Source organism: Agelaius phoeniceus, chromosome 4 (assembly GCF_051311805.1).
Source record: "Agelaius phoeniceus isolate bAgePho1 chromosome 4, bAgePho1.hap1, whole genome shotgun sequence".
Taxonomy (NCBI): domain Eukaryota; kingdom Metazoa; phylum Chordata; class Aves; order Passeriformes; family Icteridae; genus Agelaius; species Agelaius phoeniceus.
Genome location: NC_135268.1, coordinates 65,041,862 through 65,054,747, shown reverse-complemented (window position 1 = coordinate 65,054,747; position 12,886 = coordinate 65,041,862). Strand labels below are relative to the sequence as shown.

Sequence of the window (12,886 nt, the reverse complement as noted above, 5' to 3'; positions counted from 1 at the left end):
CCAGAGAAAAATAAGGCTCTGAACAAACATTTGGAATCAAGGATATTTTTCACAGAGGAGAGAGGTTAAGTAATTTGTAGGAGGATCCTGTAATAATTAAGCAACATTTTCTCATGCTGGTATTAAAATTTTCTGGATAAAAATGTTGGTAAATTTTTTAAAATTTATTTTTACTTTTTGACTTCAAACTGGAGAAGCATTTTAAGACTTCAGTTTATTTCAGGCCCTGTCGAGTTGAACAGTTATCCACCAGACCAGGATATAAATTTATGGACGGGGAATGGCTTCTATCATATTCTCCATAAACTGCTCTGTCTTGCAAAGAAAAAAAAAAGCCAGGACAAAAAGATGTATGCAGGATTGTATTTATTTTTTTTTTTTTCACAGACAGCCTGCCCAAATTGGTGTAGGCAAATAGCTTACCACTCTGTAAACTTACCCCAAGTTGACAGCCTGGTTCTGTGAACAGTCTCCTGTTCTAAAGTCAATGGGACTACCCAAATGAATAAATATATTGAAATCTTTATGTATATGTTTGCAAGATCAGTTCCTATGCTGATAATGTAATGTGAAAGACAAATTTAAAAAAGAAATTTAGGAACATTTGGTGGTGTTATGTCAGCAAGTAAATACTAACCATCTGGTCTCTAGATTGCTAATCTATTTCCCCTGATTTTATGGTAGCATGCTTCCTGTGTCTGCAAGCTTGAGACTACATCATTAAACTTTTGTGTTGATCTTTTTTAGTGTTTTAACAGAAACATTTGAAATACTTTGCCATTTTGGGTGCGAAATTTTCTTCCTATGCATGTTTTTTCTGGCTGGAAATTTTTCATTCTGTTACAGCTTATTTTAAGGTATTTATTGAACCACATTTCTAATAAGGATGAATAATTTCAGGTATGTTCTTTAAAAAGCAGACCAGTCATCCACAGTGAATGACATCTAGTTATGTAGGGATGACTAATTACTGCTGGTAATTAGATCTCAGTTTGATCCTAGTATCACATAGTACCAGGTTGAAGGGACCCTGTCCAGCCTTTCTTGGCTTTCTTTGCTGCAGCAGCAGCACCCTGGTCACTCATACTGAGCTTGTTGTCTACCAGGACCCTCAGGTCCCTCACCACCGGGCTGGTACCCAACCAGCCAGATCCCCACCTGTGCTGCACTCCTGGATTGGATTTTCCCAGGTGCAGATTCTTGTCCTTGTGGAACTTGTGCACCAAGGAAAATATAGGTTGGATGTTAGGAAGAAATTTTTCACGACAAGAGTCATAAAGTTCTGGAATGATCTGCCTGAGGAGGCGGTGGAGTCACCATCCCTGGATGTGTCTGAAAAAGACTGAATGTGGCACTTGGTGCCATGGCTTAGTTGAGGTGTTAGGGCATGGGCTGGACTTGATGATCTTCAAGGTCTCTTCCAACCTAGTCATTCTGTGAATTCTGTGAACTTCATGAAGTTCTTGGCAGCCCATTCTTCCAGGCTATCCAGGTCTTCCTGCAGGGTGGCTCTCCCTCCCAAAGTGTCCACTTTCCCCCTCAGCTTGGTATTATCAGCCAACTTCATCAGGATACACTTGATTCCATCCAGATCACTTATGAAGATATTAAACAGACATGGTCCCAATATCGATCCCTGGGGGACCCCACTTGTCACAGGCTGCCAGTTTGGAGGTATTTCTTTACCACCATATTCTGGCTGTGTCTGGCTAGCCAGTTCCCCATCCACTGCATGGACCAGTCCAGTTCCTAATGCATCCAGTACCTTAGGAGGAGTCTCTGGGAAAACACATTGAAAGCCTTGGGGACAATGTCCATTGCTCACCCCACATCAGCTGAGCAGGGCATGGTGTTGTCAGAAGGTGATCAGGTTTGTCAAGCATGACTTGCCTTTGGTGAATCCCTGCTGGCTTTTCCCAATCATGTGCTTCATTTACATTGTGAGAGCCCCCAGGAGAATTTGTTCCCCAACTTTCCCAGGGAATGGTGTACAACTGACAGGCCTGTAATTTCCTGGATCCTCCTTTAAGCCCTTCTTGTAGATGGGCTGCCATTAGCCTTCTTCCAGTCTTCTAGGACGTCCCCTGATATCCACAACTTCTCCAAGATTATGGAGAGCATCCTTGGAATGACATCAAACAGCTCTGTTAAAACCCTTGGATGTGTGACATTAGGACCCATCAATTTGTAGGTGTCAGGCTCCTGTGCTAGCTCACAGACAAGCTCTTCTTTCACTGACAGTGTCTGTTGCTGTTTCTATAAACCTGGATTTTTGATCCTGGGACCTGTGTCCTAAGATGAAGAGAGAGGTGAAGAATGTGTTAAGAATCTCAGCCTTTTCAGCATTATAGGTAACCAGCTCACCTCTGCTGCTGAACAGTGGGCCAATATTTCCTTCTGTTTGTTGTTCATGTATCCAAAGAACCCTTTCTTGTGTTTTCAACCTCTCTGGCCAATTTCAACTGAGCTGAGCTTTTGCTTTTCTAACTGCATCTGCTTACCCTGGCAATGCCCTTGTAGTTCTCCATGGGTTTTCCATCTCTGGTATGCTTCTCTTTTGGTTTTGAGCAGACCCAAAAGCTCACATTTAAGCCAAGGGAGTCTCTTATTCCACCTACTTTCCTTACCCTTAGAGAGCATGAACTGGTTTTGTGCTTGCAGGAGAGTGTTCTTGAAAAACTGACAGCACTCACAAGTTCCTTCATCTTCCATGGAAGCCTCCCAGGGAATCTGTCCAGCTGAGCTCAGAGCTGAATTGCTTTACTGCATGTTGTTACCTTAGGGGTAAGTTCTGGATTGTTATGCATTGCAAGAAAAAAATGAATTGGTGCATACCATTTAAAGGTATAAAATCTCCAACAGACTGAAATGTTGATAAGCACTTATCACAGCTTGAGGAAGGCTTGTTTCACTGAGGGAAACTATAGGAATATCAATTTTCTACAAAGTGCAAAGTAAACATATTTAAAAAATTAATTAAAATTACTTTAAAACTCTCCAGGACCCTCATTTTTCTCCCTAGAGGTTTAACCATAATTTATCTTTAATTCAATATAATCAGATCAAATGCAATCTCTTTTATGAATGCATAAAACCTTGTCCACATGAACTTATGTTAACTATAATGCCTATGCTTTCTTTAAACTTAAATGAAAAGGAAAGATAGAAAATCTTATTAATGTAACTTAACTTACAACTTCACTAAATGAAATATACCAGTGTTAAATCTTTAACCAAACTAACTGTCCACATAGGGTTTAAATCTACAGCTCATCTATTCAATGATTTAAGCATATTTAGAGCTCATTCACATTGGTTAACATTCAGTAAAAAATGAGACTGAATTTCACCACAGTTGAAATGGCATAATAAGATAATACCAGAAATGATGCACTTGTTTTGTGTCTCCTTGCTGCCAAGAAGTTCTTGTGATTTGGTTTGTGCATTCTCATGAGAACAATCCATGGCCTTATTTTAGGAAGCTGGTTAAAAAAGGCATACTGTACATTGGAGAACTTTATTCTTAAGCAGACTTTCCTTCTGTAAGATTGCCTGGATGTGTTCATTCATGCAATGAACACCATGCAATATCCCACAGGCACTGTGGTTTGCTTGCAGAAGGTACCAGCACCTTCAGCTGACAGCCCTGTGCTGAGACACCAGGCACCAGCTGCAGCTGTGCCTCTGAATCTCTTAGCTGGAGACACAGCAAATTCTTCTGTGATCTTGTCTTGCCCACTCCAAATGAAAAGGAAATCCTTTTGATGTGTAAGGTATGTGGTTTAAGTCCACTATTAAGAAAAATGTATCTTATGAAAAAATGCATAGGCTAATTTTCTATTTCAGATGAAATTAGGATGCTATGCTAGGCAATAACTTGGGGGATGCCAGTTGTCAAGGAAAGAATGTGAAAATGCTAATGGAACACCAGCCATAATCACCAGGACTTCACCAGGAAATGCCTGGGTCACCAGGCTCCTGCAAGTCACCACAGATGTTGTATACTTAAGAAGGTGAAAGAGGAAGTAGGCTGGCACAGGTTGAAATAAATAATCCATCAACATTCAACTCTTACCATGGAACTGAAATTTTAATAGGAGGCAAGACCTTAACCTAGTTCTGAGAGGAACTTAAGAAGCGATGGTGAAGGTACTCAGAATTCCACACATGCTGTCAAGGCCAAAATGACTCAACAAATGAGCTTTCATTTCAGAAGGTCATTTAGAATAACTGCAAGTCTATTCTTAGATGAAACCAAAGTTTTGGTGGAGCACAAGAAAATGATCCTCTTCTATGTAAGTATATCTTAGTGTATTTTATATGAGTTTTAATTGCTGAAGTTATACTAATAATCATGATGGTTTTTACCTGGAATGAGCAAGTATCTTCTAATTTCATTTAAAAGCCATTCAGAATCTAGTTATGAGGTGGGGGAAGATGAAGTCAGTCTGAGCTAAAGCAGATTTGAGTGCCAGGGCAGAATCCTGTCATTCTGTGTTAACAGGAATGGCTGCTGTTTGTGCCAAAATCACCTTTGTGTCACTGCAGCCATGCCATGCCTTGTCAGCTGAACTTCAGGAGAAGGGATAACCACAAGCAGAGCTGTGTCTCTGGGAGGTATCATACAGACAGACCGAACTTGGTCCAAAAGGACTTTCTGTCCTCTCCAAAGTTTGGAGATTAAAAGCTTAGATGAGGAAATAGGAAAATGCTTGGACTTGACTTTGCCACATACAGACTAGAGCAAGGTAAAATGATTCTTGGGTCAACTGCTGAGAGTAGAGGATCCCTCCTCCTCACTTTAATGCTACATAGTTTGCTCTATAGCCAGGGTCTTTTATCAGAGGAATTATGTTAAATAGGACTATGCAAAGCTGATTTCTCTATTACTCATGTCACCTCTGCAGTGCCTCAGGTTCTTATTTTCCCTCAGTTTCTTTTCCTGTAGTCATATGTTAATATGGAGAACTCCCAGCATGTTTTTCCTGAGGTTTAGGGATATGAGGGGCATTTTTGGACTGGCATTTTTACCTCATCATTAGGATATGTGCTTAGTGATACCTCAGCCAGCAGAGTCCTGATGTGTCACCCTTTGTGAAGTGCATGAACCTGCAAATCACACTGGAAATGGCTCCAAAGAGGAAGAAAGAGGGAGACAGGAGCAGAACACTGCAGGATATCAGCATGATCCCAATTTAACTTGCTCTTTAGATGCAAGGATAGAGCTTGCTTGCTCAATGAGTATTGCAGAATAAGACAATAATGACTTTTTTTGCATGGTACTTGGAGCCACAAGGAATAACTCCCTGAGATATCCCTTTCCTGTACAGAACCAAAAATACAGAGTAGTTCTTCAGAATATGTAAATCCAGCTGCTGGATCATACACATTTTTAAGCCCAATGGAACTGAAGACACTCAGCTTATGTGAGATCAATGGGACAAGAGACAGCTTCAATGGAGCCACAAAGCCAGGTTAATTAGTCAGGCAATTCTGAATTAGAAAATTAAAGCTTCAAGGCTTAAAGATCAAATAAACAAATAAAACCAACAGTCCCTTTAGAGAAAAAAAAAGGGAAAGAAATACACCAGAATTTTTTTTTATTTTGGTGTATGTGTTTTAACAATATTAGAAGGTGTCCAAGACACAATATGAAATAAAAAATTTACACTCAGGCTCAGCAAGGCACTTATCAGGAACTGAGGAATTTTGGGTATAAACTCTTTGCCCACAAGAAATAGTGGTGTAGAAGTTTCTGTGCTTTCACTGATAACAAGTAAGGCCAAACTCAATTCTTGGGTTTCCAGTTCTTGACAGAAGTGTATTAAGTATACTTGTGTCCTTGAAGCAGATATTTTAGCAGATGTTTTGGTTCTATATATTAGGGTTTTTCATCAGCATTGAAGATTTAACATGACATCACCTTTAACAACATGTAGCTATACTTAAGGAAAGAAAAATTGACATCAGTGAGCACTACTCTGTGCTTTCAGTTTTTGACTACAGCAAAATGTTTCATTTGAACTCTTTTAATGAATTTGGGAAAATAAATACAGCACATTCCATTGTAGGGGAATTAATTTTCTTAGGATATTAAAAAGTTATATTTATATTGTGGTGCTTTCCAAAGGCACAGTCAGGACCATGGCTTGGCTGTGCCTGTTTTCACACACAAAAAATTGTTCCAGTTTACCATTTGAACCTTTAATTTTGCAAGTGGCACCAGTCACATATTTAAATGCACAAAAGAACCTTACCACACAAAATCTATTTAACTACATTTTTATGTTTAATTAAGTATGATAGTAGGAAAGGACACAATTACAAAGCCAAGTAGATGCACAAGGATCAATCCTTTTAACATTAACTAGAATTTGGGAGGACATATCCTCTATTGGCTAGTCAAGATTCAACAGGTTCAGTGTCTATCCCCCTTTATTTCTACTACTTCACAGCTCCTTGTAAGGGTTTTTGTAAATCAGCATGCATGGATGGGAAATGCCATCATCCAAACCAAAATGCATTTATACAAAAATATTTCCTTCCATTTCCCACTGCCAGGAGTGTCTCATACCAGGTAGAAAATTATGTTCAAAATAAAGGGAAGGGTATTTCTAAATATTAGATAATATATAATTATTTCTATAAATTATATAAATAATTTCTAATTATTAGATAAACCAACGTAGATCCTGATGGCTGTGTGTTCATACAGTCCTTAATGTACAAAACATGATCTTTGTTTTTGGAATTATAAATAAGCTCTTTAACAATGATTTTGCTCCCAGCTCTGTGTTAACTGGCCAAGCTAACTACACTGTATATGACACACAGCCTTCCCTGCTGCTCAGAACAAAATCAAACTAGGAAAGTTGGAGTCATATTTGTAAACTGAAAAACTGAACAAGCATTTGACACTGACAATCATGTACAATTTTATTGTTTTAAACAGGCTGAAAGCATTAAATGATAAAAATGATATTTATGTGAGGATTTTTCTGTATGTCTAAAAACCATTTTGGAACAACCAACACTTCCATTCCTTTAACTAAGGTAATTAAACAATGGTAATTAAAACCACAGACTTTGTGTCAGATGCTGGACTATGTTTATTTTCTGATTTCTCATCTGGTGTTTGTGACAGCAATGCTCACAGTCCATTACAGGATGCATTGTGAACCTCTCCAGATGAAGCCTGACAAGCTGTGTGGTGACAGCCACCCCTGGTGTGATTGAGATGTCTGTATGCCCAACATTAAGCTACTTAGCCTCATAAGCTGAAGCTTTTCCAGCCCCAAAGCCACAAATCCTTATCACTTTGTTTCACACTCTTTCTTCCTTTATTGTCTCCAACAGTGGTGAAAACAGTAAGTTAGAGCTGAAATCCTGTGTGGATTTTTGAGGGGCCATTAATCACCTTGTTCCAGATTATAACCTGAAGTTTAATCACCATTTCCAAAAGCACTGAAGCAAAGCACTAAATTCATTTTGGATGAGTTGGATTTCTCTGACTGCAAGGAGGGTGTGTGTGCACACCTGTGGCATGTCAGCCCTCAGCTCTCACTTCTTCCTTCCTGAGTATGACTTAAATAGGAAATTCTGCTGTGGTACAAAATAGCCTTCTGTGAGGCCAGACTAATGACATGCTCCTGTGCTATTACAAAGTATAAGCAATTCTGTTGATTATCACAAATACAACAGGTTCAGTATATTTGGAAGGGGTAATCTGACACTGCCATGGAGTAATTAGTTTAGTTAGCAGATGCTGATGGCACTTTTTAGCATCCCTCCTCTTCAAAGCAAAATAAAACGTGATTCCTGTGTATCAACTCCATAAAGATGCAGTGGGAGTCCTGCAGTTACCTCTGTGGGATACTTACAATTCCACTTGTCACTCTCCAAGAGATTTTCTTCAGTTACAGCTGTTTACAAGGTCAGGCTGAAATTGATAAATTTCCAGTTGATCAATTCCCATTCAATTTCCATTGATCAATTTTCCAGTCTATAGGCAAGGAGGTTGTGCAAGCCAGTCCTAGATCTGTTGGGGTAACACAGCAACAGAGAGTGTGGCAAAAGATATAAAGTCTTGACAACCTTCTGTGAAAGCTGGAGGCTGTTAAGGGATGGCAACCCAAACCAACAGCTTGGATTTGTGGAACACAATTCTCTACCTGTGACATCTTCCCAGCCAAAAGGATAATGAATTATAGCTTCTTTGGGCAAACTTAAATCACTGGAGTATTTTTTAAAATTACTGTACCTCATCTAAAAGAATCAACAGTGATTGATTAAAATTAACCACTCAACTTTCTTCCTTGAGTTTTGAATTTTTAGCGTCCCTAAGGACTTAGTAATTACTTTTATGAGACACAGTACATCTGAAGAAGTTTGGAAATCTGTTACACTGATCTGCCATGATATCTTCTGTGAGGACGAGAGAAAGACATAATGCTTATTTTATTTGGTTATTTTTTCTTTTCAGAAGCTTTTCCCATAAAACTGGAGAGAGATAACAAAACTGGGATCTAGGTCAATCTGAAATGTCTCAGATTGGTAGATACCTCATTGAGATGGATTTACAAAGGAAAAAAACAGCAGAATGAGAAGGTGAAGGACAGAGTAGAGTATCAGGATCCTCTGTTTTTCCGAAGAGCTTTTTCCTTTGCCCTGTGTTTTTGTTTTGCCTGAAGACACTGGTATCCTGTAAGCATTTCAGCTCAGGATGGAATTATTAAGAAACAATTTCCTAGACTGGATAAGAATTAGACAAATGACTGAAGTTAAACCATTAAGCCACAGATATCCCGCTCTGGAGACTGGGGAAAAAACCCAAAAATCCCCAGAAAAAGGTAAGAATTCTCCTTCAACTTGTGCCTGGTAGGTTCAGTGTTAGGTTTCCTGTGGGTAGAGAAATAAAATTAAATACCCCACATACAAAGGATTGCTACAAGTACATGTTAACAATTAAAGATGACATTCTTCTGCTAGGATCACAAAATCCTTTCAGGTTCTGTAGGTAACTCAAAGAGATTTGGTTAATTCTTCCCTTTCTCTGACTCTTACATTCCTTACGAATTTTTTAACTGGTGTTAACTTTTTTTCCCTCCCTCTTCCTATTTCTCTATTTAAAATAAGGGCTACCAGCGTTGCCCTATTGAAGTGAAGAGCCGTCCCCGGTGTATTTTGAGCACTTGCTGCCTGTGCCCAGCTCCACCGGGCGGTGAAGCTCCCCCTTGGCACACACCTTTGTCCTTTAGGTGGTAATAACCCCTCAGTTATTAACACTTGGCACACCCCTTTGTCCTTTAGGCGTTAATAACCCCTCAGTGCCCCGCTCCGCCTCAGGCTCCCGGTGCAGGCAGTGCCCGCCGCTCCCTCATCCCGCGCTCCGTCTCGCTTTATTCCCGGCCTTCAAAGGCGCGGCACACCTGTCTGAGGCGGCTCCCAGCCCCACCTGCGCTCCGAGCCGTGGGCTATCCGTCCCTCCCAGGCTGCGCTCTGTGTCCCGGGCCCGCCGTGCTCACGGTGCGAGCCCGAGCCCGGCTCCCGCTCCCGGCCCCGTTCGAACGGCCGCCGCCAGCCTGCGCCTGCGCACTGCCCGCCCCGCCGGAGCCCAGGGCGAGGCGAGGCTGCTCGGAGAGACCAGCGAACTACGCGCCCCGTCATGCCCCGCGCGGCCTGATCCCCACGGCCGGAGCGAGCGGGCCTCTCGCAAGGCACGCCGGGAGCTGTAGTCCTCCGGCGCGGGGTATTGTCTCTCCCCTTTCTCTGTCCGGGAACCCGACCGCCACCCCGCCGGGCGAGCGCGGTGACTGACAGCGCCGGGCAGCCAGTCGCCGCAGCGCCGTGCGGCCGAGCCCGGCGCCGTCTCCCCGGTGACCGGGACAGCCGCTGCCTCGGCGGAGTAGCCGGAGTCCCGGGGGACAGAGGTGAGTGGGTCCGAGCGGGGCAGCGCCCACCGCAGCCCGCCCGGCTCTCCCATCCCCCTCGCCGCCGAGCGCCCGGCCCGGGACCCCGCTGGGATGCGGCGGGAGGAGCGGGCACGGCAGATGGACGGCGGGAGGGGGGACGAGGGGGGAGGGGAGCGCGGCGGCGGGGCCGAGGGGAGGCAGGCGGCAGCCGGGAGCCTTGGCCGCCCCTGTGCGCGCCCCTCGGGCTGCGGCGCTGCCCGCGACCCCCAGAGCGCAGCGCGGAGGAGGCGGCGGGTCCGCCCGCGGGGGGGGGCCGCGGGCGCTCCGTGCCCTCCCGTCTTTTACCGCTTGAATTTTCAAATCGTCCCTGCGGGCTCAGGTGCCGCTTCTCCCCTCCCCGCAGCTCCACCCCCCGGGAAGCGGCTGCCCCGGGAGCCGGGCAGTTAATGGGTAACCCCGCGGGGCGCTGCTCCGGATCCGGACCCACCGCTCCCCGGGTCCCCCCCGGTGCCCGCGGGACGGCCCCGCACCCGCCGAGAGCAGCGCCGGGAGCCTCCCCGGGAGCGGGGCAGCGGCGGCGGGGCCGTGCGAGCGGCTGTGCAGAGCTGCAGCGAGCCCGCCGTGCCCCTCTGCTGCCCCGCAGAGCGCGCCGAGCCCGTCCCGGTGTCCCCGAGCCCGTCCCGGTGTCCCCGAGCCCGTCCCGGTGTCCCCGAGCCCGTCCCGGTGTCCAGAGCCCGTCCCGCCCGGGTGTCGCTGCTGCCGCCCCTAGTGCCGCCCCTCTGCGCGGCGTCCCAGCAGTTCTGGAACGAATTTGCAAGAAAGGCAGTGGGGAAAAATGCCTAACTACGAACAAAACCTTTCCACCTTCTTAAATACGACAGATAAATAAATTAGTCTGAGTTGTAGGCGCATGACTGTCAGTACAATAGCTTTAGGAAACTGTGTCCTTACTCACACGAGTCTTGTCAGACAAAACAGCAAATGTCCTGTTTGTGTTCTTTACACTTCGTACACTGTCTGCAGTGGGAGAAGAGTTTTTATTAACAAGTACTTTTTAGCCTGCTGTTACTAACTGCAGTCAGTATTTTTTGAATGATCACACTAGGTACACCTAAAGGAAACATAATGGTCTGTCTTGCCAATTGTGAAATGCTGATGAGATTTTTTTTATTAAAACATTGTCCTGCCCAAGTTTTCAAACAACTGGTAGCTGTCTTCTACAGGTTGTGCTGTTACATTTCTTGTGTAACTTGTCTATAAACACGTACCACATTTGAATAGTTAGTGGAATTCAAATGTGACAGCTTCATTTGAGCTTTGTAGGGACTTGGCATCAGCTCTGCCTCAACAACTGGCACCCATGCTGAAGAGTCTTTTGCATTACTTCAAGACCTGTGTGAGAGATGAGGGAACAGTCTCTCTCCTCTGTGCACTTCCACTTTGCATACTTTATTCTCTTACAGTCCCACTATGAAAAACAAAATAAAGCCAGACAGAATGAAGCCAGACAGTGTCTCTGCACATTAACATGGATCCTGCAGTGCTGAGTACCAGCTCATTTCCAGAGGCTTTTTGGGAGGTGCTGCTGGTCAGTCATGTACTCCTGATCTCCAGGGGCTGCCCAGCTGCCCTCTGAAGCTGCTCAGTTACAGTTTAACATGGGCTGCAGCAGGAGTGTGCCTCCTGTTTCTGGTCTCTTTGTTGCTATGAGATAACAAGAGCAGGAGCAGGAAACAAACCACCTCTCTCCCTTGAAAGTAAGCAAATACATGTTATTTTCTTTGGAGCAGAGGGTTTGAAAATGACATGAAAAGCTAGCATGGATATGTAACAGCATTCCATACAGAAATGCAGTGTTTGTGGGATGCAGTACAGTTCAACTGTAACTGGTATTTTTGGTGTGTTATACCCCACAAATAATTGATTCAAATGGTAGACCAGAATGCACGCTGGCAAAAAATCTTGAATGTTTTGTTTTATTTTGCAGTTCTGTGTCAAAGCTGATGTGTATGGACAAATTATGTTATTTCACATACTTTAACAGCTCTTAATGTGTACATATTAGTGTTTTTGCCAGAAATGTTCTGTGAAATATTTTGTAGTTATAAAGCTACAAAGTTTTATATCAGTGCAAGTGAATTGGTGTTTTTGTTTCACTGGATATGCTATATGTTTTATAATTTATTACAGGAAAAGAATATTCAGACATATTTACTTTGGAATTGTGGAAGTTTGTGCCACTTCTGTGCCATATCTCTTCAGCTCCAGGTTTCAAGTCTGCAAAGAAATTAGGAGAAAAGTTAGCAATTAGATAACTTGATAATTTAGTTTTGAACAGGTCTGTTAACAGATTAGTTTGACAATCAACTAATCTCTGCTTAGGGAAAACATTATTTTCATAATTTTTCTATTTGTCTGTCATGCCATTATTGCAGTAAAACATACTTGGAATGCTGAGGGTTCTTGCAGAAGAGATATATTTGTCCTTTGTCTTGAAGTTTCCTAGATAAATTTAATGAGATGTTATTTGTCCTGGGTGTAATTAGCATAAAAATTGCACAGTAATATTCAGGTACTGAGGGAGGGAAGAGGTGATCTAGTGAAGTAATACAGTTTTTCTTTGGTTGGTATTTATTTGTTTTGGGTTTTTTAGTGTATAGACACATTAATAACAAAAACCCTTTAATGTTGAATTAGTTCCTAACTTTACACCTATAAAATATATTAATAGCTGAAAGTCTTCATACATCTGGAACATCAGTATTAGAGGAAAGTAACATGTTAGCAGTCTGCTGTTTTGTTTTTAGAATTGTCAGGTTTTTGAATGACATTTCATTTTCAGTGGTTATCATATACAATAAATTCTTGATGTGTAAGGGTCATAGGTTAGGAAGGAAAATGGGTAAGTTGACTTGTGAACAGAGTTAAAAGGAAAACCTCTCTTAGCAAATGCAGAGTTGTGATCTAAGACAACA

The 12,886-nt window shown here is 43.0% G+C and overlaps 1 protein-coding gene across 5 annotated transcripts in view; it reads left to right on the top strand.

Moving 5' to 3' along the window:
* Positions 1 to 9,778: 9,778 nt before the first annotated feature.
* RGS12 (regulator of G protein signaling 12) overlaps positions 9,779 to 12,886 on the top strand; it is an 86,181-nt gene continuing 83,073 nt past the window's right edge. For 3 of the 5 annotated variants that reach the window (XM_077177768.1, XM_077177769.1, XM_077177767.1), the window contains exon 1: positions 9,779 to 9,929. The gene's annotated coding sequence lies outside the window, so the exon portion shown is untranslated. The remainder of the gene's footprint in view (positions 9,930 to 12,886) is intronic. The other 2 variants (XM_077177772.1, XM_054633721.2) reach the window with 2 other exon arrangements.